Source organism: Anser cygnoides, chromosome 1, assembly GCF_040182565.1.
Source record: "Anser cygnoides isolate HZ-2024a breed goose chromosome 1, Taihu_goose_T2T_genome, whole genome shotgun sequence".
NCBI lineage: Eukaryota > Metazoa > Chordata > Aves > Anseriformes > Anatidae > Anser > Anser cygnoides.
Window position 1 is genome coordinate 29,066,028 of NC_089873.1, and position 25,435 is coordinate 29,091,462.

Sequence of the window (25,435 nt, forward strand, 5' to 3'; positions counted from 1 at the left end):
GTAAAGATCATCTCTGGGTTGTGTTTTGAAACTTGCTTTGTCATCACGATTTGTCCCTCTCTTTTGCGGGAGTAGTGGAGACAACACTATTTTGGTAAGTGTCACCAGGATTTTTGATACTGCAAAAATTAAGAAAAAAAAAAAAGAAGCCAGCAAGACACACAGTCTTTTGGATAAACAGGCAACTGACAAGGAGCAGTCTAAGGAGTCACCGTTATCTGTTTCTTGAGACCTGTCATCGGAGTCCAGACAAAAAGGGATAGGGGACAGGAAGTTGAATTCATAATTAAATATTCAGTTGTGGAAAAACTATGGGATTAAAAATAATACTCCCTCAGGAAAGAAAAAAGTCTTCCTTGCTAATTTGTGGAATCTTGCTTTCCTTTGCACTGGTATGGCTTAGCCACACATAAGTAATCTGTCACCAGTCTCATCCTAGGCAGTTCTGAAGAGCAACCAAGTAGCCTCAGAAAAACCTCAGACACTTGTTTTGCACATGAACATACAAATACATCTGAAGTATCAACAAATCTCCATGTCTAAGCTGAAACTCTGAGTAAACACAGGCAGTCTTCATATCAACTTCAGAAAATTTTGGATGCATGCTTCTTTAGAATGTTTTCTGTCCCATAAACTGAGGTTCAATAAATCTACCCAATGGATTTTCCCTTTGAAGCCTGTAGCTTTCTTCCTGGGAAGCTGTTGATGGATGTGGGTGCAGATGCAGACACACGCCACTCCCAAAGATGCACAGCTCCACACCCACCACAGACACTTTTCAACCATCATCAATTTCCCCACCAGTGTCCTACAAGAATACACGAGTATTTTGGCTATGTTACCATTCTCCTGGCTACTCAGTGATCACTTGAAGATCCCAGATGAACGAATGAACGAACGAACAAACGAATGAACAAAAGAAAGAAAGAAAGAAAGAAAGAAAGAAAGAAAGAAAGAAAGAAAGAAAAACAAAGAAAGAAAAAACGAACGAACTTACATTTTTTTAAAACTTGCCATGTGAAAGTTCAAAAGATATAAAATTCCAGTTGCTCTGGTACACTTCACACCCTTTCCAGATCAATCATAAACAGAGGCCCAGGAACAGACTGGTCAACACTTCCAAGGTTAAACACATCTCCCACAAAACTCTTCCACAAGACATCATTCACTTAAAATAGAATTAAATACCAAATATGTCCAAGTTTCTGTCACAATACGCTTTAATTCCTTCTTATTAAGCACAAGAATGTGCAAGGATTTATGACATTGTGTGAAACTTCTTCTGCATATTCAACATAGTTATCTTATGAACTACTGACCACATATATTCTTCAATGTACACTGACAGTTACTGTGTACTGAAAACAATTTACAGGCATCATCACAACATTAAAAGTAATTTAAATGCATTCAAGACTGGTAACAAATGAGTCTGAGTGAATTTCTGGGCAAAACATTACATGATCTTTAGCAAAACAACATCCTAATATTTACACAGCTTTAGCACCCGTATATTCCACAAATTCATTTTCAATTGAAGAATCATTTTTACCACATACCTGGGAGTCTTCAGCACTCTGTCTCTTATGTTTACTGTGCTGTACATAGGATAATAGTTTATTCCTTATCTGAATTAAGTATCTGCTTACACTAAGACGAAAACATATTGACACAAGTGGAAAACATAACAGTTCATCAGCTATGCGCATCTCTGCAGTCTGTGCACACCTGACTGCATTAGGTTTTTGTGTTTTCATTTTTAGGTCATGAGAATACTGTAAGTACTGTAATGAAACCACAATTCCGTCTGTGTTCTCTCACTGAGTAGTGCCTTGAATCATAAATATTTCAATTACTGTGTTTTAGACTCCAAAAGATACTAGCCTCTGTTTTCTATATACTTTTCTTCCCCTTTATCTTCAGAAGAGCTCTGCCACACCGGGAAAGTGATGCTTAGCACTGCACTAATTAAACATCAACTTCCAGCACAACAACTAATAAATAAGTTTTCAAAGACACACACTGTAACACACACTGTAAATGACAAAACCTAAGTATTTTTTGAAATAGCTTACAGCACTCTTAAGGCCCAAGCTTTGACGAGCGTCAACTGACATAACTCCTCTGTGCCTGCTAAAACTGCGCCTGACTGCATGCAGAACGCTGCCATGGAGAAAGTTGGTTGCTCCTTCTCTTAGATGTAGTTACGGTGAAAAATGCATTTCAGATATTGGCCATCAGATAAAAATCACGCTGCCTTTTCTCCTGCAAAACCACACTTTCCTAGCGGCTCCCCCCTCACCACGCTGGCTGGCTCTGTCCCAATCACTTGTTTTCTCTGGCCGCTTTCCACAGCACTCCCAAATCTTCATTGTTTTTGTGTTGTCACTCTCCTTTCCAAAGCCCTTCGTGGCTTCCCACAGCTACCCCTTAAAATTTCCTTTACATTATTTGTAAGTGGTAAAACTTGACAGTTTCTGATCTAATTTCCAAGCAGATAAACGTCAACTGCAGGTTTTACTGCATATGATTACCCACAGCTTTTTTTTTTTTAACCAGGTGGGTTACAATGCCAGAAGAACATCGAGCCTCCTAAATATTAACAGTAAGAGTTACAGAAAGAGAAATCGACAAAATAATTGACAGCAACTTTTTTTACAACAAGATTTAGCTTTGATTGAATGCTGGGGTTTAAATGGTGTTTAGGGATATATTCACCTTTTAGCTTTTCTCAGCCGTTCCTGGGCAAATTAAAATTCAACATCTGATAGATCCTTAGCACAATATTATGCTTGAAATAACTCAGCAGCTCGGAGACTACCCCTATGAACACAGGTTCCTTAGTTTGCATACAAGAGTTATCCAACTTGGCCTTGTGGGAGAAGCGGTGCAGCACACGGAGCTCGTACAGCCATTCCCCTTCCTTCCCCCAGAGGACAGACCACCAAAATAATAGTGGTTACTTCTGTTAAGATCACAATGTTTTAACGCCTGCATGTGTCAGATACATAATTTGTCAAATTATCTCAAACACACAAATTCAAACTACCTCAAATACACAATCCACATTTTTAAAATATGCACCATGCTGTTTTAGGCTGAAACCCAGAAGCTGGATAATTTAATAAATCGGTATTTAAATTTTTGAGAAATTCTGATCAAAGTTGCAAAATACGCATCACGTTGTGAGAGCAAAAACAAGTGACTTTCAATAGGACTGTTCATATTCCTTCAGCAAAACATCAGTCTTATGAGGTACAGGCAATTTTTCATAAAAATGTAAATACTTACCCGAAGAAGCAACGTGCTTAGAAAAAAAACTTCCTAGTTATATATAATGATATATCATCTAGCCTCAAAATGTCACTCTTCAAACGCATTTCCAGTTTGGGGCCCAACAGCAGAGAGGACAGGCTACCTCCCAGGGGGACGGAGCTGGCACGGGCCTGCTGCAGTTGCGCCTTCCTCACAACATCCTGCAGGCAAACTAGCTTAAACGGGGCTGAACTGAGCAATTTGTCGAAATGCTTAATTTGATGCAATTTGCAGCCATGGTCTGGGGCATGCAAAGGTCCAAGGGCACGCTGAGCAAAGGGTCTGCGGCCACCAGTGGACCAGAAACTTCTCTCTCACTACAGGGGGTGGGTGGGGGGACGGGGAAGCAAACACCCCTCCCGCCTGCTGAATGAAGTGGCTGCCCATCACTTCAACCTACCTGCCCGTTCCCACGCACAGCCCCATCAGTCAGAAAGTCACCTCTGTTATCTACAGCCCCAGCAAAGCCCTCTGCCGCCGTCGGTGACAGGCATCCAAACTTCGGGCCCGTCGAGCGTGCTGCTCACGGCATCCAAGGGCTCGGCTCAGCCCGCAGCAGCAAGCCTGACTAGCGCACATATTTCAATGTGAAACCAACTGCAGCGAAACCCTTTCCAGCTGCAGCTGTAAGGAGGAGGACGTGTGATTACTATTTGCAGGAAGACGATATAGCTAAGTGAATGGATAAAAAGTTAAGCCTACAACGCTCTCGTTCCCCCTTCTGAACAACCTTTACAATTCACTAAAAATGCTTAATATAGTCGGTAGTATAATACAACGTGCTTAACATTTCAATTTAATTTGCCTTAGAATGGGAACTGAAAACATGATATTAAATGCCATTCCACGCATAACTCACTCTTCGGAGCTCAAACTTTACTTTCTAGCATTACCCCAAACTACATTTTGGTGCACCGGTGAACGTTGAAGCAACTGTTCATTAAAAAGATTATTTTCAGCTACTTCACTGATGACAGCACAGACGAGCTATTGCTGGCACTTTTAAATCCAGCTTCCTGACACAAAACATTGTCTTGCCCTTAAAATGCAAATATAGCAGAAATGGAAAGAAAAAAAAAATAGCAAGCAGAAAAGCCAAAACAGATGCAAATCTTGCATCAAAGGATACAGATGCCTCTTATAATTTGAAGTATACATCTTGGAAGATTTAAAAAGGTAGTAAGTGTCATTAAAAAGGAGAAGAAAAGATTATCAGTGTTAAATGATACTTGTGGGACTGCTCCTTGTTTTTATGCCAATCTAGCAGTTTTGAAATTTGAGTTTAAAACTAGCCTTGGAAACACTCGCACTAAGGTAAGTATGTTCATTCTGTGACAGAGCGAATGTGGAAGCAAACCTCCAAACAAATAACGCTGAACTATGATACTGAGGTTACTTTACTGTAGCTAACCTGTTCTATAATTTCATTTTTTTTTTACTCAGTTTTTCTGGTGCCACTAATTTACACATGCAAACAAGAAAGATTTCAGATCAAAATAGGATGGATAACGGGAATCTAAATGACAAGCATTCCTTTTAATGAGGATTAGTTGAGAGGTATGCTACAGTGGCAGCGAAAAAATAGATAATTCGCATTACTTCTAAACCCACTAGCTGCCACGAAGTTTAAAAAGAGTAATCACTTGAACTGTACCAAAAATTAGTATTTCATAACCATGTTGATAGCATTTTTGAGTTTCAGGGTGATTTGCAGTTTTCTCCAGTCAAAATCACTCCATAAGTACTTCTCAGTGACCTATGTCCTAAATCATTTTCAATCCCTACAAGCAAGTGACCTCTTCATGATCTGACTCACAAAGAAAAAACATGGTGACTCCCACCAACCATTCTTTTTTAAACCACTATCGGAACTAAATTTTTCCAAAATAAACCTGGCAAAAAAAGAAATGGAAAAAAAGGGCCCTCAGAATTCAAGAAATATTAATTAATCACACTATCAGAAAGATAGATAAATACCAGTCCTCACATTTTGACGATGAAAAACAAAGAGGCTAAGTGACATTTTCAATGACACATAGCAAAACACTGCCACAGCACGGATCAGATCTCAGAAGTTTTCTATTGTTTTCAGCCCACTAGCCTTGAATAACTCCTGTGCATGCAATGCTGAATCAGGTATATTCAGAATATAAAAAGCTTATTCTAGTTCATGTAAACCAGTCCAGAAAACAAAGCCTATGCTACAGTAATATTTTAAAATACATTAAAGTCCATGAAGAACATTTCTGAGAAAATATAGCCTTAATCTTAAAATGATAGTTTTGGTGCATCTTATTACAGAAATCTTAAAAATGTATTAAGCAACAGATGATTACTAAAAAAAAAAAGCAGTCACTTCAAAAATCTCTATAACTCAACACCTAGCTATGGTACAGACCCTACTGAGGTTTAAAAATAGTGCCATGGATTGATTAATTAAAATAGCCCAAGCTCAACATACTTGCTTTACTCTTCCTCACACTCTGTAAACACTAATTAGGTTGCTCCTTACAGAACCTTTGGTAATTTTACACAAATTTACACTAAAGAGAAAGCTACAAAACATTTAATTTTTCTCCTCTCCCAAATGTTACCAACACTTTACTCAAACATAGGTCTTGTGACAAAACCTAAGAATCCCTGAGGTTAAACTAAAAACAAAGAAATACCCAAATATTTATACAATTGATTCTGCTCAAGCTTGCAGGTTAATGTTCCTGTTACATCTTACAGCCTACACTAGTAAGGCCGCACATGAAGCAGCCTATTTCAGGTCCTAGGTATTAAAATAAATCAGAATAGCTAATTATGCATCACTTTGTATGTCACTAAGTGACCTATGAATTGGCATGAAGGTTACTTTATGTATTTTGGGAATGCTCTGTTTGAAACACTGTTTCCTTTCCCTCAACTGTTTAGTAATTTACTATTCCAAACAGTTAAACAAATGATTTAAGTATACAAAAATGCTACAGAACACTACTGTTTTGAAAGAATAACATTAAAACAGTGCTTAAGTGCAAAATAGGCATATTTTCTATATCTATACTAAATATGAACAAATTACAGTCAGGGAAAGCCTTAAATTAAAAATAAATACTAATTTGAACACTAAAATCTATATCTCACTCGAAAGGGTTTAGTGTAGCATTAGAGAAGCGGATTTAATAATTAATCATATTTTCTTTAGAGTAATATTACTAGCAGTAATGTTTTTCCTTAATGGTTTTAAATTACCTAGCACAGGAAAAAAAAAATGTGTCAAAATCTCTTAAACTTTATCTGACTTCTTTTTTTCCCCCCCACAAATTAACATGGGAGCACAGACAGAGCGCACAACTTCCTAGTCCCACATTGGTAACGAAATTTGCAAGGGCCTGATCCAAGGGCATCGAGGCAACGAAGTGATTCCCACTGATGTCAACAGAAAGCTTCCTGCTGACTCGAGGGAGTTTTGGATAGGGGCTTTCATGCAGGGAAAAGACCAGGGGAAATCCTCTTTGGAAGGGGACCTTCTGTGTTTTTTCTCTTTAAGAAAGTATATAAACAAATGAGGCTTTGTCAAAATAGAAGCGATTCCCAGGTAGCGATTACCGCGTGTGCTTCCATCTGCGGCTCTGCACTATGTACGTACAGACGATGATAGAATAAATTTAGGGACTTTTGAGATTATTTTTCCCCTGGGAATAGAGCAGCCGCGCGCCTTCTCTCCGGACTGCTCTTGCGAGGTCTGAATGAACGCTCTCCTGCCAACAAACCCTGCCCGCACACAACCCAGCCTGCACCCCATGCCAGCAACCCCATCCTGGGACCTCACCAGCGCCCAGCCAGGGGCTGCGCTGGGAAACGGGCCCGCAGCCTCCTGAACCTGACATCTGCGGGGTGAAAAAAAAAAAAAAAAAAAAAAAAAAGTCGCCTAGCGGGCTGTCTTTACCTTTGCCATGCAAGAGCAGCTGGGTGGCAGCGGCTTTGCGGGCAGAGGCCGAGCGCTCCGCGGGGCGCGCAAGCAGCGCGCTGCGGGGCAGGGGCAGGCGGCGGGGCGGGCACGGCGCTCGCCTCTCCCTCCCCTCCTCGTCCTTACCCCGGCGCTCCCGACTTGAAAAGCAAACACCTCAGGGCATGCCTCACCGCCGCGGTCTCCCTTCTCCGAAAAAAATAAATAAATAAATAAATAAAATAAAAAATTAAACTTTCAAAACTTTCCAGGTCCCGCGGACCTCTTGAATTTCAAGAGCCAATTTCAAGGCAAGGCCCCCACGCACCAGCCACGGAGGCCGCCTGCGGAACTCCGCAGCTCCAGGAGCATTATTTATTAATCCTTGGTTTTAGGCTTTTTTTTTTTTTTTTGTCTTTTTTTTTTGGGGGGGTGTATAAGGGGAGGGGGCGAAAGCCGTCGGCAGGCGCAGGAGGCCCCGCGGTTCCCCACCCGAGCCAGCGGGGGCGCCCCGGGGTAGCCCCGAGGGGGCGGCCGGCTCCGGGAGGGGGGCCCCGGCCTCCCCTCCGCGCTCAGAGGACGGGAGGGAGGCGGCAGAGGACGGGAGGAGCGGGGGGGGGGAGGCTGTTCGCTTCTCCCTCCGGCAGGCAGGCAGCACACAAAGGAGAAACGTGACACGTTTCTTCACCCCGGCTGTCTGCTGGGGAGGTCTTTTAAAAAAAAAAAGGGGGGGAAAGAGGAAAAAAAAAAAAAAAAAAGAAAAACAACACAAACGGGGAAGCGAGGCGAGGACGGCCGAGCCTCCCCTGGAAACGCTCCCTGGGAAGCCCGGCCCCGAGCCCTCCCTGCCTTGCACTTCTGGCCCCGCACGGGAAGGCTACAGGTTGTTTGGTTTTAATTACGCAGGGGGGGCGGCCGGGGGGGCGCGGGTGCGGAGCAGCGGCGGTGCTCGGCCCCGCAGCCCCGGGAGATTTGGGGAAAGTGGGGCTGAGACCGGAGGGGGGGTGCAGAGAAAGGTACCCGGGCGCAGCCCAAACTCCGGCTCAGCCCAAACTCCGGCCGGGGCAGCGGCAACCCCCCCCCCCCCCGCGGCTCAGCGCCCCCCCCGCATGCGGTGCGTTTTCGGGAGCGGTGCCCCCGGGCGCCGGGGGAGCTGACACATGTCACCGGCCAAACTTTCCCGCGGCAAGTGAGTGAGCAACGGAGCCTGGGGGGGGGGGGGGGGGGAGAGAGAGCGGGGGGAAGCAGCGAGTCACACCGGATTGCGGGGGGAGGAGGGGACGGGTGTGTGCGGGGGGTTGGCGGGGGGTGGGGGGGGGGAATACTTACCGGGAGGAGACACCGTGCAGGGCGTCCCGACGAGCTGACACCGAGAGAAAAAGGGCGAGCGGAGCCGCGCACACGGGCGCGCACATGCAAAGTCTCTGCGGGCGGAGCCGCCGCTGCCGCCGCCGGGCCGAGCGGGCCGGGAGGTGGGGGGGCGGCCGGGGGGGCCCCTCCGCGGGTGCGGTGCCTGGCGCCCCTCCCGCAGGCTGGCGCTGCCTGCCGCTGCCTCGCTCCCTCCCTCCCCCGGCGTGCGGGGGTCTGGCTGTGTGCGGAGTGTGCCGCCTGTGTGTATGTGTTTTGTTGGGAATGCAAAAAAAAAAAAAAAAAAGGGAAAGGAAAAAAAAAAAAAAAAACCGCCGCACACACACACCGACTCCTTCGGAGAGAAAAAGAGGAGTGAAGAGGGAGCCCTCACATGATCGCGAAGTGGCCTGCACAGGAGTGCTAATAATGCGCGGGGTGGTGGTGGGAGGAAAGGGGGGGGGGGGGGAGATGGCAACAGCCAAAAGTGCGGCGGGACGAGACGGGACGGGACGCGCTGCGCCCTGCCCTGCCCTGCCCTGCCCCGGCCGCCGCGCCCCGCTCCGCTCCGCGCCTCCCCCGGCCGGGCCCCGGCGGCGCGGTCGCTGCGAGCCGCCCTCCGCCGTCGGGTCCACCTGCTGTGTAAACAAACCGTCGGGGAAGTTGTTTGCTCTCCCCTCCCCGCCCCCTCTCCCCCCTCCCTCCCTCTCTCCCTCCCTCCTCCTTCTCCTCTCCCCCCCCCCCCTCCCCCCCCCCCCCCCTCTTTTTTGCTCCGTTAGACACAACGAGTTTAGCAGACGGGGAGAAAACAAAGCCGGGTGTTGTGCTGGCAGTGCCGAGTGGCTGCAGCCTGCTGGCAGCCCTCGACGTGCCGCGGGCCGAGCACGGGGGTAGGGATCCGCGTGGGAGGCGCCGTGGAGGGGAGGAGGGATGAGGATGCGGGCGGGGGTCCCCCCCATTGCCGCCGCATCCCCCCCGCATCCTCGCCCCTCCGCTTCCCGAAACTTTCTCTCCCCTCCCGACGGGCCGCGGCAAGGTGCAAGAGCCCCCCACCCCCACCCCCCCCCGGGGGAACCGGCCGCCCCCGGGATCCCAAGGGCGTCCCCGCGCTTTGGGCGAGGATGGGGTTTGGGGGGCGGACACCAGTTGGCAGCGTGGCCAGAAGCGGGAGGAGTGCTGCGGGCCCCCGCGATTGCCGGGCACTCGATGCCGGGCACTTAATCCCGCTGCCGGCCCGCAGGTACATCAGCAAATTAACAAAGCGGGCTGCGCTGTAATTCAAGCATCCTCCCGCTCCCAGCGCCCTAACCTCCGCCCGGCACTTTTCGCATTCGAAAAGCTCTCCTGCGTGCACCGCCGCTCGGCGTTAACCGCGGGACGAATTAAAAAAAAATAATTATTATAATAACTTCGCTTCGGCTGCTCGCTCCCGGCCGGCCCCACCGGGGGCACTGCGCCCCCCCACCCCCGGGCTCCCGCACGGCCGCTACCGCGGGGGCGGAGCCGCCGCAACTTCGGCAACTCCGCGGGGGCCCCCCGCGAACGGGGCCGCCCCGGCTCCCTCCCGGCCCCGGCCCCGCCGCCGGGAGGGGGCCGGGGCGGCTGCGGGGGGGCCCGTGCGGGGCGGCGGCGGGGCCGGCCAATGGGGCGAGCTCGGGTTCGGGAGGTGAAAGTTCACCGCCGGGGCAGGCTGCCGCGGGGGCGCGGCGCTGCCGATGGGTGGTCGTAAAATATATTTATTTGCTACTTGCAACTCTTTTGTCTCCCCCCCCACCTCCCGCTTCCCACTCTCCCTTGCCCCCCCCCCCCCCCAGCGCCCTCAGCCCTATCTCACGCACACCTCGCCCGCCGCCGTTGCCGCTAAACCCCGGCCGCTTTTATTTCTCGCCAGTTTGCCAGCGCAACGGTTGCGGGGGGGCGCCCGCCGTGCCCCCCGAGGAGCTGGGGGCTGCGGAGCGGGGTGGTCGCGGGCAGCATCCCTCCGCGGCCCCGGGACGGTGCGGGGCGGGGGGGACCCGTGCGGGGCGCTCCGCCGCGCTCCCCGGCGCCTGCAAACGAAATCGCCCCCCGCGGGCTCCGCTTGCCGGTGGGATGAACCGGCTCGGCCGCGGGGCTCCGCGGAGGCGCAAGTTGCGCGGGCCCAAAGCCGACACCCCCCTCCCTGAGGCGGCGGGCGGGCGCCTTGCGGTCCCCGTGGGGAGCCGGGCGGGTTTCCCCGCAGAACCGGCTGCGGGGGGCGTCCCAAGGCTGCGGCCGGAGAAAAGGGGCGGCGAGCACAGCGCTTGGCGGAGGGGAACCCGCGGGCGGCGGCGCGGCCCCGCAGCCGGGCACCGACGGCTCCGTCGGGCGCCCCCGCGCCGCGGCTGCGGAGGGCCGGACGGGAGAGGAGGTGCACGGCGGCGCCGGGGCTGCCCCGGGTTGGGCTGCCCCAGGTCGGGATGCCCTGTTGTGCCCTGCTCTGCCCGGCCCTGCCTTGCTTTGCTCTGCCCTGCCCGGTCCCGGGCCGCCGCCGTCGAGCCGGGCTCCCTCCTCTCCCGCGAGCCGCGGTAGCTCCGCAGCCCCCGGCAGCTCTCCGCTTTGTTTCAAGGCGAGGTAAAAAATCCCCCCTCGTTCACACGGCCGCCGCTGACAGCCTCTCTGCCTAGCGGGTAATAACACGCGGGGAACAATACGACGCTTGGCTGCTTAAATTAGTCGGCGTTGCTCGGGTCTGAGCGGCTCGCAAGTGCCACGAAAAAGGAGGGCTCAACAAACAAACACTTCGCCGACTCTTTTATTTTTACGGCGGTGGTTACGGCGGAAAAAAAAAACACAACTTGGCTTTGTAATGAAAAAGGCTGGTGCGTTTTATTTGTTCCTGTTTACGGTTCGAGATTTCATCTGCACAGTTGTATTGTATTTCTCGCTTCAAATAAACCGCTTTGAAACCGTCTTCCTTTAATTAATTTAATGTATTTTCTCTGTGCAGCTGGCAGCGTTAGGTGTCTATCAGATTGCCATTTTCAATTAGGATTGTTTATAAAGCGACCGAGAAAACAGGCTCCTCTTCTAAATAGGTTTGTTCCCCTTCCTCCCCGTGCACGGCTCCCGAGACGGTTTGGAAGGAGCAGAAAATGTTGGTTTTAACCGAAGTCCAATCGAGGAGAATCTGTATTACAACATCAAAGCGAAGGGAGACGTTACAAAATTGGTGGAGTTACACCACCATCTGTCGTTAAGCGTCGGGACTACAAAAGTTCAGACGTACAATAAATCCTAATGAGAGCTGGCAACTTTTTTTATATATATATTTTCCCCCTTTCCCTACGGCTCTCGCTTTCCCGGCGGGGCTGGAGCTGGGAGCCCCTCACCGTGGTGTCCGGCCTCTGCTGCTCGGCCTGGCCCCCGGCAGCCCAAGGATGGTGGCCCTTCCGAAGCGGCCCGGCACCCACACAGCTTCCAGTTTTCAGGAGAAAGTTCATCAGAAAGCTAATGTAAGCCAAAAAGGTTAAATTAAGTAAAAATAAAGAGTTCTTGTAGCTAGGTTGCCGGCTGTGGGATCCCAGTTCCGTTCTGCGCACCCATCCTGCGATGCTGGGTCCTGAGAAGGAACACAAAGAAAACGCACATAGAATAACATAACGGATGAGGCTGGTGTGTCCTAATGCTACCTCTCAGTCCTCCTACAATGTCAAGAGCTGTAAACAGATCCTCAGAGGAATCACAAAATGCTTTTGCATTACCCGGTGTAAGCACTGTACCTGCTTTGTGTGGCTGACCAGGTGAGAGCTGCCCTCACACTTCAGCCCTTTCTCAACTCTTCAGCTAACAGGCCTACAGAGTGCTCATTTGCCATCAGTAGTGAAGAACCAAGAAAGATGTGCTTCCTTTAGGATTTTCCAGGTATTCCTTGAGTTTCAGAGGTCAGTTGTTACTCAGAGTGGGGTAGGAAGGGACATGCAAGTGGGTGGTCACAGACCCCTGCGATGAAAACCATCAGGCTTATCATTATTTTACCACAGCTCCTATTTTAAAGCATGTGGCGTTTGGTAAGGATTGATCCAGGTGGGTTTCGGTATGGAGTGCTTTATCATTAAAAGTCAGCTTCCAGGTTGTTCTTCAGCTGTGGAAATTCGCGGCTTTTTGCCCGTCTTCAGCCTGACATTTTGCAAGTGCTCACCGGTTTTATCCTGTAATTAGCGGTCGGCATTTTCCAGTGCTGTGGCTATTGTTAGGGGGCGATGGCAGTTTAACACGCTCTTACAAATCTTGTTTCCCTGTCTGATTCCTCATCCCAGTGAAACTCAAATTTCCTCTGTCCTACCAGTAGCTGTTGATGCTCAGGATGAGGGTCCCCCCTTTAGCTTCTTGACGTGTTAAAAGAGCAAAACCCCTTTTCCTCTAAGGCTATATGTCCACTTTCTAGGCTATCATGAAACGTGGGATTACCCTGCAGGCAATAAACACTTTCAGTATTCCTTTGTCTAACAGCTATTTTCACATTATTCCGAAAAAAATACTTTCCACCTTCTCCGTAGTAAACTAAGCTCTCATAAGCAACTAAGCTCTTTGAGTCAACATTAAAGGCTAAGGTTTCTGAATTGGTGAGAGAAGTGTTTAACATTCCTCTGGCAGAAATAAATCCTGTGAAATGTTCTCTGCTTTGGGAAATGGCTGGGCCACTGCTACCAATTACTGATTTAGGAATGTTTGGTAAAAAACTTGTGTCCAAAAATTCGCAGATCATTTCAGTGTTTGCACTGCCTACAGCTTTAAGTGTGTTTTATTACAATTTCATTTTAAAGTTACTCAATAAGCATTAGAGCAACAACCAAAATTAAAAATAAAATAATTAGAGTTGCTGGAGAAAAGAAAAACAAAGCAGGATGCTGCCTTATGTATGCTGTCTTAACAGTGCTGCCCCAAAAGGAGGGGGTTGCACTGTGATAGTCTTCCCTGGATTCTTTGATACAGAAGAATCATAATAACAATAAGCTGTGCAAATCTTCAACCATTTCATGTATTGGAAAAACATGGCTGATTTTTTTTTTTTTTTACCTTATATTTCACATCTATATATAAAAGCTTGACCTACAGAACTTTGTGGTTTCTTTTCCTGTTTTGTGTGGCCAGGCATGGAGGAGAAATGTGCCACACTGACCTTTCAGGTAAAGGTCCCAGTCCCCAAAATTTAAGCGTGTATACAAAAGTATTATTCAGTCAAAGGTGAGGAAAGTTTTAAGACAAAGACAAGTTTCCAAAGGACAACCCTTGGAGCAGTATCACAAACAAGCATAAGCAATAGTTCTCAGTGTGTCCCACAAACAGCTCATGGCTTCTGGAAAATTTAGCATCTGACCTGTAAAGTTTAGATATTGTAAAAGGTGCTGCTAAAATGTAGGCTCCTAAATCCAAGCTGCAATCTTCAAAATCCTTCTTTAGCCCTCTGATGAGTTAGCATTGCTAAGGTGACACTAAAATCCCTTTGGCTCCTAAGATGCCACTTCTGCTCGAAATAACTGTCACAGTAGGGTTGAAAAGCTTGGCATGTTTCCTAAACCAAACCAACCTCCTAAAACTAGGCATCCTCTGTGCAGCTGAGCATTAATTTTTAATTAGGTAAAATGCCCAACCAGTCCTTAGAGCCTTGCCTGACCCTAGCCTCCCCTTTCCTCTGTAAGTGTCCTACCCACTGGGCTGTGTAATCACACTTCTCTCACTGCTCTTGTCCATCTTCAGCCTTTTTTTTTTTTCTGCAAAGTGACACTGCATCCCCACTTTGGGCCAGCTGAAAGCAAGTGCTTAGGTCACGGGAGCTGACTGATGGTTTATGCCTGAGGAAGGTCTAGGAAACAATTAGAATAACATAACTTATTTATTCTATTAAGATATATATATTGCAGCTACTGCAAAGATATTGCAAAACTGGAAGTTTTAAAACAGGTGAGAACACCTGCTGCTTTTATAAAACAGACCCCATGAGCACCATGTCCAAAAGAACACAACATAACAACATCTGAGTCACAACATAACAGGGTATGGCAATCCCAAGAAGGTCAGCAGTTGAGACAATACTGTCTATTCTGTCTCTCAGAAAAGTGACAGCTGCAGATTTCCCTGTGAGATCCCTGACTTCCTCGCCATGACGGCCAGGCAGCCCAGGCACCTCGCTCGAGGTATAGATTACGTGGGATTGCTTTTAGGATTCAGGTAAACAAAGTCAGCAAAAGCAGTCTCAGCAGTGACAATACAGTGCTGGCTATAAAGCACTGGGTCTTCACAAGTTCCACCAAGATCTGTGGTCTGGCCTTTCCTTTTCTATCTTGTGATCGTTTATCTGCATTTTTTTCCGTTCTTGGTTTCCTCAGAGCAAATCATAACACAGAGACTTGCAGGAATTTTTCATTAAAGCTGACAGAAGTCTTCCTAACAGGAAGATTTTCTGCTTTTATTTGTTGTGTTGCTTCCACTCTCCTCTTCCAGCATGCAAAAGTGTCCCTGCCCCAAGCTACAGGGCTGCGGGAAGTGTCACCTCCAGATGAACTGCTTCAGCCTCACTCAAAACAAAGTGCATGGGCTGGTAGAAGTAAATGAGCGGTAAGGCAGCACAAGGCCTCTTACACTTGTCCCATGATGTCTTCATGTAGCATGTATTTGTTGCCCATGGACTATGACTTGCTTTCACAGGGTGGAAATCCATCTGTCAGAACCTGAAGTTTGTGGAGGGAACACACTAGGTTCAGCTTCACAGAAGAAAACAGGATTGATTTTGTTTGCTCCCAACCCCAAATATGGTTTTCAGCACTGATATTAAACTATGATTTCATAATACCAAAAGAGCACAAAGTTTCTAGTTCTTTAAGAAAAAAAAAAAAAAAAAAAAAAGCAAACATTCTTATGTTTAAGGAAATATATTTAGTAACTAAACAGCAATTACAGCTGTATCAGGAAACTGCTTTACTTTGGTACCAGAGGCACAAGGACCACATTAAAGATGCAAAATTGCATTCAGTTTCATGGCATTTACACATCTGTAACAACATTCCTGGCATTCTGAAAATTTTGTCAGTATTTAGGGGTAGGGGACAGAGCTGTCTTTTTAGAAACCATTTCTATGTCATGCACACAAATTAACATGTATTAAGTAGTCATCTTTCCACCCACAAGCACTTGTGTAGAATTCACGGGTTTGTGAAGTAAATTGAAAGCAGACTGTGGATGTTAACAATATGGTTAGATACAGGAGTTTTACGCTAGTTGAACACTAAATAAACAAGCCCATTTTTTAGGTTTATTTAAGGAGATTGCAGGGACACAACCTTAGAATATATATTCTAAAGCAATAGAGTTACTGTCTTGTAGATGTGAATTATAGAGTTCTGTGATATAGAAGCAGTAAAGTAACTTGTTTTCCAAATTTGTACAAAACTATAATCAGATAAAAGACAAAATACTACTTTCTCCCTCGGCATCCTACTTGTCACTTTCCTTAAACAGCAAAACACGCTTTTTATTGCTACAGCTGCACAGCCAGTAGAGCTAGAAGGAGAATCAGAGAAATGTAGAATCACGCACAGTCAACACAATTGGATATCACAGCACTGCACTTTAGTCTGTCAGCTATTTTACTCATTGTGTAAGAAGCAAAGCAGTAGGCAAGGATAAGTGACTCAGAAAAAACAGCACTTTTTAGAACAAATGATTTGTGAAGAAATGAAGTGTTATCTGTAGCCTTGGACATTTGTATCGAGGCAAGAGGTTTAGCAATTTTATACCCAATCACTTAATAATTACAAAAAAAAAATCTTTTAAAAGGAATTCTTTTTATTTACATGGTCTTTTTTTTTTTTTTTCTTTTCCAATATTAGACAACGTCTTTTCATGTTCTCAAACTGCAACTACTCCTAAATCATTTCAGTAACTCATGGATCCTGATTCCAGTTCAAGGCAGGAACGACACTAGCTCCGATGTTCCACATTTCCAAAGATGCGGCTCTAGCCGAAGCTTACTTGGACATGTGGAAAGCATGTTCCAGAGTCATCTGCTCAAACCATATGCATCTTCTTACCTCAGCCCAACCATCCAGCAGTTTCGTGTACATTCTCTGGAGTGCTTTGTTGGTGGTGAGAATCTTAGGCTTGGACATCTCATTAAACAAATGGCTCTTCTACTCATGAGTACCCTCTGTGTTAGATTTTCAGAAGTCACCAGAAAAATCACCTTTTAAAGGCATCAGATTATTGAAAATAATCTTGACAATAATCTTGGAAATCTGACAATTTTGTCTTTAAGAGTACTTAAATCAATGTTGACTTCTTAAAAAATTGTTCCAGTTATAGAATTATAGGTACTACACACATAAATTCTGGTATTTTTAGTTTGTCGAAAAAATAAATAAATAAATAAATAAATAAATAAAACCAACAAAATAACACACTTGATTTTGGGCCCATATATATCCATGCTGAAGAAGGCAAAAACAATAATTGTCTTTTTGAAGAATTACCTGTACTGCCCATATGTCTGCATTCTTCTTACTGTAATTTATTAAATTTAATATAACGGGTGAACTGGCACTACTTGCTGTAATAAAGGTTTAAGAGGGATTATTCTAGGAGATGATCTGCTAGTTTATCCGTGGATTTTAATAGGGCCTGCTCTGGTCCTAACACAAGCATTACCTGAAAGCTTACCAGACGCAAGTATTACCTAAAATCTACAGAAAGACTGCTGGTTGCACTGTGACTCTGACCAGCTAACTACAAAGTATATGGAGACTAAATAAATAAATATCAAGGTCTTTAATAAATAAGAGCAATAAATCAGCAAGATACATCTTGTATTCTTTATATGTGAAATTAAATTAATGTTACACTGCTATATGTTAATCCGTGTATCGCTGACCATTTACAAGGTGTAGCTACAGTCTAGAAATGGAGAAATAGTTTGGTGCTTCAAAAATGTAAAAACATCAAGGATTTTGTTGTTGATGTTGTTATTCTGAATTAAGATTTAGATTCCTTTGGGCCAGACAGGTCTGAAAGCACTTTAGAATATTGTGGAGAAACCTTAGAATACTGGTTAACCACCAAAACAACCCTGAACCGTTTGTGCATTGTCCATTGCTAGCATCTCCCTCTGTCTACACTGGTACCAACGGATATGTGAACAACTATACTATGAAACTTCATCAGTGAATTAACCCTCATATCGGAACAGAAACACTGAGTTTGTATGAAATTCAGGTATTGAAAGTAAAGCAAAAGACCAACATCTGTAAGTGTCTGTACATCAGTGTTGGTAGCCTGAATGCTAAAGAACAGAAATTGATACTGTTAATTTATGAGCTGAGTTTGCCTTAGCTGGGCTGAAATCTGATGGGAATGTGTATGTGTGATTGGATTATTAAAATGAGTGTTCTAATCTGCCCAGGAAAGGGCAGAGAGAAGCAGAAGTAAGAAGGAGAGAGGTAACCAAACAACTGAATTTTAGACACCTCCTTACACACATTTTATGAATGACATGGTTTCTTTAGGCTTCTCCCATCTTAGAAGAGACGGGAGATTCACATGGATACATTGAATCCCCTTGGTATCTTTCAACTGAGCACAGGGAATAAGAGAAAATAGCCTTCTAAATTAAAGACTTATTTTGGATAATATGTGCTATAAATACCCCCACTGACTAGAAGAATTACATCATCTGTTTCCACGTCACAACACTTTGCAAACAAACACTCATGCATGAATGCCCTCATGGAGGAATAGGGGGTGTCCAGAGCAGAATATCGAACTGTATCATTTGGCAATACCTTAACTACCTATCTGAAATGACAGAGGAAGGAAAATTGTGTTAAAATGAGGAAACTCAACCCAAACTTAATAAAATGGGTATTTAATATTGTCATTTCCTAACTCAAAGAGTTGCATCCACCAAAAAATGGAATTAGGTGGCAATATCATATAAGGAAAACCTGACAGCAGAATTAAAAATTATAAAGATAAAGCAGAATTTTTTGATCATAGACATAGTGAATAAATAGTTTTGAATTTTAGAGCAACAAAAGAGGACAATAAGCTGCAGTTACAAAAGCTAGAGTTTTTAAAATAAATAGACAGATAATTGACATTCAAGAGTCTTAAAAGAGTGGGATGCACTTCTTGCTTTACCATTAATATGGATTTCCAATAAATCTTGGAAAACAAAGCAAGTTCCAAAAAGAATGGAAGAATGCAAATGCTTTAACTGTATTTCTAAGTGGTAAACAAGACAGTGTGGATGGGCTTGTCAATCTGATATCAATCCCAAACAATGAATGAAATAGATGCTAAAATGATACATGGGAAAAGGGAATGCAAAACGTGCACTGGATACTTGTGCTGGGAGGAGCTGAGAGTGAGACAAAGGGCCTGTGTTGGAAAAAAAAAAATATCTTCTAAAAACCCACAGGGATCATGACAATCAACTGAGCAAAATCTTTGCTCAGTTCTCAGTGCAATGATCAGAAGAAATGTATGTCTACAGTTCAAGAGAGATGATTAAAACTTGGAAAAGGTTAATGGGAGAGTAACAAGAATTCAAACACATTTTAAAGCATGTATCACAATACCCACAAAGCAGTATATTTTGATAATAGAGGGGTCCTCACTGTTACAGACAAAGTATAACAGATTCCAGAGGATGGCATTTGCAATGAGACAAATTCAGACTACAATGCAGAGGAACATTTTTAACAATAAGACCATTCTCGAATAATTTCTTACATACTGTCATGGGTTCCTCATCACAGGAGTGAATATTTTCCTATGTATATACTATCATTAAGATAAAAATTAACCCAGGAAAAATTCATAGCATGTGCTGTATACGAGTTAAAGTTCCATGATCACAACAGCCAGGTCTGGCTATGAGCCCTGTTGAGGTCAGAATTGTAATCACGAGGCTTTTAACACCCCACGAAGACAAATGGGACCAACCACACCATTCCTTACAAGCTTCTGTTTCAGGCAGTTTAAAAATTCGGGAACACCACTGTATGGGATGGCATGTGGGAGGATGTATTCATAAACAGAAAGGAAATGTCACTAAAGGAAATGTCTTATAATTATTAATATTTAAGATTTCAGTTTCAATTGTAGTTAACACCTGCACATTGAGGACAGTGTTGTACCATGCATTGTAAAAAAAAAAAAAATCTATTTCAGTTAGTTTGCAATGGATCTTGCAGCCCAATTTGAGGACAACAGTAATTTGTAGCCAGGGAACAAGCATAGCCATAGCTGTTGACAGTGTGCATCCTATTACTCTGAAGCACTGACTAATTCATGCTGGATGCACCACTTTATTATAGCATGGAAAAAATCTGGGTTCAAAGCTTAACTGGCTTCTGTCTTGTAAATATTGTTCCTCTTTTATCAATGTGCTGAAGCAAGTGTGAAACACAAGTATGAAAGCACTGACAGCACATTTTCAAGTACATTGTGTTTTGTTTAGCTAAAAAATACTCTAAGATGAAAAATGTACAATTTGGTTGCCCACAAAATATCTGCGTAGCAGATAGAAATCTGTTGTTTTCTTATTTGAGTTCTCCATAACATCATATATGAGAGGAAAATTTCACCATGAAACAGAGTCTAGCCTCTTTTGTAAAGGAAATTACCTTCCCCACAAGCGAAAAGTATTAGTATTAAAGAAATGTACATCTCTTCTTTTTCCTGTTCTTCTTTGATCAATTTTTGATTGAAAACTTGAGTACTTGGTGCAAAAATCTCAGTATGAAGAAATCTGAGCAATCTCTGTGTTCGCTTAATTGCTTTTCACCATCTTGTCCAAAGCACACGTTGTAAGGCATAGCTGCATGGACTATGATGTAATGAGATCTTGTTAGCTAAGCAAGACCAGACCTCAAGCTTAAGCAAAATAAATTCAGATAGGCTCTTTGCCCCTTGACCCAGCTGTTTTGCAGTCTTTGAACAGTAAAGAAACTTGGAATCTGGTCACAGATGCCAGTGTAGAAATTCCCCTGGCTGAAGTGAACTGTTGAATGGTATACAACCAGAGGAGCTGGTTCCCACTGCTTTCTGTCTTGTCCAAAAAAGCATGTTAAGCAAAAGAAAGATTGGGAAATTCAGAGGGAAGATGAACTGTGTCTTTATTGTGATGATTTCTGGCCAGCATATGGTCCCTTAGGGACCAAAGCCAGCTTCATAAATTAGAACCATATAGAGTTCACAAACTTATTTTATGTTCTAACTTCAGCTGAGGAGCAAAGCAAGACAGGACAGGGCAGGCTGAGAAAGAAGAAGCTGTAACTAGTTCTGACAACAATTCCTCTGAGCACATTTCAGAGGAGGGACAAATACGTCCTATTAAGCTTTGTGCAAAACCAGAATTGTTTGTCCTAAATATCTACAATAATCAATCTAATCTCTGAATAATACATAGAAAAACGAGGACTGCAAAATGGAATTAAAGAAGCACTTATCATATATGTAACATTTCTAATAAGAAGTGAAATTGACCTATCCTTTTCTGAAAGGGAAAATTCCACTGAAAATTCCTCTCTCTTCTCATTACTTAATGGTTTTTGCTAACTATTTATTACTTGAGAAGAGCTGGAGGGACAATGAGTCAGTGAAATCTTGAGATTATCTAGATTATCTAAAGTCTCCTTACTTTAAATAATAATAAATACCTACTGATTCTGTAAAATCTGTAATTCTTTGTAAGACTTGTTTACATAGCATCTTTGGCTAAATATTTGTTTCTTTCAACCAAACCTTATAGCTTTTTGTTTTGTTTTTGTTTTTTTGTGACAGAGCTGTAAATTTTAGAGGTAGTTTTCAATTAAGACTCACCATATTATGCCATATTATGAATTTCTTTAGTTAAGAGGTAAGAAAGGATGTTCTAACCAGTAGCAGGGGGAAGGCTAGTGTTTTCACTGGCACCGATATTATATAGTTTAGAGAGATTTAACTGAAATTTTTAGCATTACAGAGATAATGTAAAAATACTTTACCCATTCTTTGCATATGTTCTCATAATACAAGAAAAATGTTAACACAGTATCAGTGCCAGGCTAATGTAAAACAAAGGAATGACAATTCATCTTCACTCAACAAGGTCTTCAACTGTGGTGGTGTTCTATACCAAAAGATGGTACTGAGCACCTTTATTTTAAAAGGTCTGGATAGTCTCTGTTCAACAGTAACTTGCACGTTTATATCTGGTGGATGAAAGGAGATCATCTTCCTTGCTTATCTCTGTTGAATTCAGAAAAGCATCTTAGCAAGTCCCAGTGGAGAATTATACAGTTCTCACAGGATCACATTTTGAAAGAGTCTTCCTCCATCAACTGGAACTTTAATCATTGACAATTGCTCCAGCTGGATCGCCAGAGATGAACCATCAGAGCCTATGTTTGTAAACATAAAAATGACTGGAGGACTCTGTCAACACAGAGGCTCATCACCAACAGAGAGTAATCAAATCTCTTCCAAACAGTATAAATATTAGTATGGTGAAATATATTTAAATAACTAAAAATCTAAGAAGTAGCATTTCAGCCTGTAATTAGATATTGTATCCTCTGTTCTCGAAAGCAATACTTCTCGAAAGAGTTGGGGATCAGAGTTCATAGTCATCTGCATATAATTTCCCAATATGACACAGTGCACCAAATGTCTAATATGAGTTTAATAAATAGGCATCAGAGGAATAATGAATGAAGATAGGTGTCGAGAGTTATTACACTGTTGTTGTATTTAGCGCTGATGAAATCATTATTGAAATATTTTGACCAGTCCTGGGGTCCATGGTTCAAGAATATTGTTGAAGAAGTTCAGAGAAAAGTCACAAGCATGACATGGGGACTGTTAATCATGCCTCAGGGTAAAAGACTCAAAGAGCTCAATCCGTTTATTTTATCAGTTTAGAGTATCACAGATTGATTTGAAACAACTTCTAAGCTGTTACCATGGGGAATTTTAAAGGTTCTGTTATGGACTCTTAAATCTAGCAAATATATTAAATTAACAATAATATGATGAAATAGGAAAATCTGGACAAATTCATGCCGGAAATGAGGATACATATTTCTGCCAGTTGGAGTGAGCTACTTCCTAACATCCTTAATAGCAATTGTAACATGCTTTTCTAAAAGACAGTTTGTAGCTCAAAGAATTAGTGTAGGCAACTCTAACAGTCTGCTCCATACAAGAAGCCGGACCATATGATTGTGGTGGTACTTCTGGTTTTATATTTTGCAAAGCTCTGAAATGACCAGGCTGAAACACTGAGCTTTAGGTACCTTGCAGCCATCTAAGCAAAAGACTCCAAATGCATCAGTACAAAACATTATGATCCTGAGTAATCAAAAGAGACCTTAGTAACGGTGTATCTTTCTCTGAACCAGGCTTGTAGGAGATAATGTATTAAATAAAATTCTGAAGAAACCATAGGTATACCATCGGAAGTTGTTTTACAAACACAACTAGTTTGTTAAGTGTACACTAGTATATAGGATACTAATAAGTGCATGAATAAAACTTGGCACTTTTATATTGCTTTCCAGCAAAAAGACTTGTAGCTTTTTACAAAAATTAATAAGTAGAATCACTCAAAAATCCTGTGAAGTCAGTGTTATTATTTCCTTTAAACAGAAGACAAATTGAGAGACAGGGAGTGCCCAAGTTCACAGAGGAATTCTATGAGTTGTCTGGGAATAAAAGAAAAGCCTTCAGAGAGCTGTTCCTGTGCTTTAATCTATTTATTTATTTATTTATTTATTTTAAACCAGGCACGCTGGAAAAATCCTGGCAGGTGACATTCCTGTTCTGGTGTCAGTATTGATCCAGCCCTGTGTCCAGTGCCAAAAGACACTGATGCTGAAAGCATTGTCTCTCTCCAATGACATATAGAAAGTTAAGTCTTACCCTGTGACTTATTCTTCATTGCATTGGTATAAGGAAGTGGTGATATTGATTTTAGTGTCTTGTCAAAATTCCAACTTGGGTAATTAGTTTATTCTTATCTAAACTCCTTGATTTTCTGTATAGATGGTACTTTTCATATGCCTCCCCGCAGAAAAGAGTGCCTGTACTATTGGAACAGAAAAGTTTGCAGTATTAAATGAACCAAACCAAAGAACAATATAGCATGTCTGCCACTTTATGAAATTTTTGTAAAGGATTCTGCAGTAAAACCAGTTAGGGGTGCACAATAATTTTAAAAGGGTATAAATAAACTTAATAAAATAAAATAAAATAAAATAAAATAAAATAAAATAAAATAAAATAAAATAAAATAAAATAAAATAAAAAAAAAAAGAATCTTAATGCAGAACTCTCCTTTGTTCTAAAACTAAGACTTTAAAAAACAAACAAACAAGCAAACAAACAAAAAACTGTTTTTAGAAAGTTCAGGAATTACCTTAATAATAGCAAATGCCCATTATTTGGATATGTTACGGGTGGAAGACATGATGAAGTTCAAAGAAAAATGGTGAAAATGGTACATATTAAGCAACAATTAGTTTACTGGACTTAAAGCAAGAAAAAAATGGACTTCTAGCAAAAAAAAAAAAAAAAAGTTCCATCTGTTACCAGCATTGAACAAAATCAGCATAAAATGAGGCAACATTATTTTGGTCTTTGATCTCTTGGATGCTTTATGACAGAGGTCATAAATCATGTAATTATTATCTGATATCAAGACAGCTTGAATTAACCTCTTACATTCCTGAGGCAATGAGAGACCTCAACGCACGTCAAAGTCTGCTTGTGTGGAATAAGTGATGTTACTGGGGGAAACAAGTCCCTTTCCTCCCATTTTAGTCTAATCTGGACTTTTGAAAACTTTAGGGGGACAGAGACGGAAAATATCACACTGAAAGTCACTGGATCATAGACATGTCCTATTTGTTTCTGAAAGCTGCATCTCTGATTTGTAAATCACATCATCTCTTGGGTTCTGGCTTCTTTTAATTGTAGACTTCCTCTTTCCTTCTACTCGTCTTCATCAGGAGAGGTCAGCTCAAGATGCCTCTATGTTCTGGCTGCTAAGATCCAGGAAAATACAAAAGGCCTTTAATTCTGACATTTCATTCCTGCCATTGATATGAAACAGCCTGCATTTGACTAGCCCCAGAAAACATAGCAATGAATAGTATACATTTGGATTTTCTTTCCAGTTGGCAGTATTGAATGAGATTAGGGATTTTTTTGTTGTTGTTATTTTATTTTATTTTATTTTATTTTTTCCTCCTGTAATAGAAAATTTCCAGGAACACCAGTACTTCTTTTCTTCTTTTAAACTTTTTTTTTTAAACTTTTTTTTTTTTTAATCTGTAAATTAGCCAGCAGGAATGATGGGCATATTATGATTAAAACACCTTATTTTTATGTATACAGCAGATAATCATTTGCAGTAGGTACCACACATATATATTGTGAAAAACAGGCACACAATAGAAGGTCTTTCACAAAAGAAATGTACTGTTCCAAAGGAGCGATATACCTGAAATACTTTATAACAAAAATACAGCAGCTAGACTAATAACATCAGAACCAGGTCACACAGAACCATGAGCAATAATTCAGCATTTCGAGTACCAGAAGAAGAAAAGAAGACAATATGTAAGCTTCATAATGAAAAACATAGCAGAATAAACAGAGAAGATTCTTTTAGTAGCAACACTTGGAGCTGAAAGGGAGATGGGCTGAGTTACATGCACATCCTCACAGGAAGGGCACTGGATTAGGTAGCCCATAAAATGATGTACTTGAAAAACAGTTATGTACCGCTTTGGCTCAGCCAGATGGCAGGTCCTGTTTTCAGGCTGCTCTTGCACTGGATTC

The 25,435-nt window shown here is 43.1% G+C and overlaps 1 protein-coding gene and 1 long non-coding RNA gene across 11 annotated transcripts in view; one reads left to right on the top strand and one right to left on the bottom strand.

The window, feature by feature from the left end:
- The window catches only part of FOXP2 (forkhead box P2), a 441,200-nt gene extending 431,948 nt beyond the window's left edge, over window positions 1–9,252 (bottom strand). For 2 of the 10 annotated variants that reach the window (XM_066991451.1, XM_066991462.1), the window contains exon 1: window positions 8,579–9,237. The gene's annotated coding sequence lies outside the window, so the exon portion shown is untranslated. Of the gene's footprint in view, window positions 1–8,578 lie in introns of all 10 variants that reach the window. The other 8 variants (XM_066991499.1, XM_066991489.1, XR_010829081.1 and 5 more) reach the window with 7 other exon arrangements.
- LOC106042057 (uncharacterized) overlaps window positions 7,459–25,435 on the top strand; it is a 30,477-nt gene continuing 12,500 nt past the window's right edge. Inside the window, exon 1 of the long non-coding RNA XR_010829093.1 lies at window positions 7,459–8,438. This is a non-coding gene — a long non-coding RNA (uncharacterized lncRNA). The remainder of the gene's footprint in view (window positions 8,439–25,435) is intronic.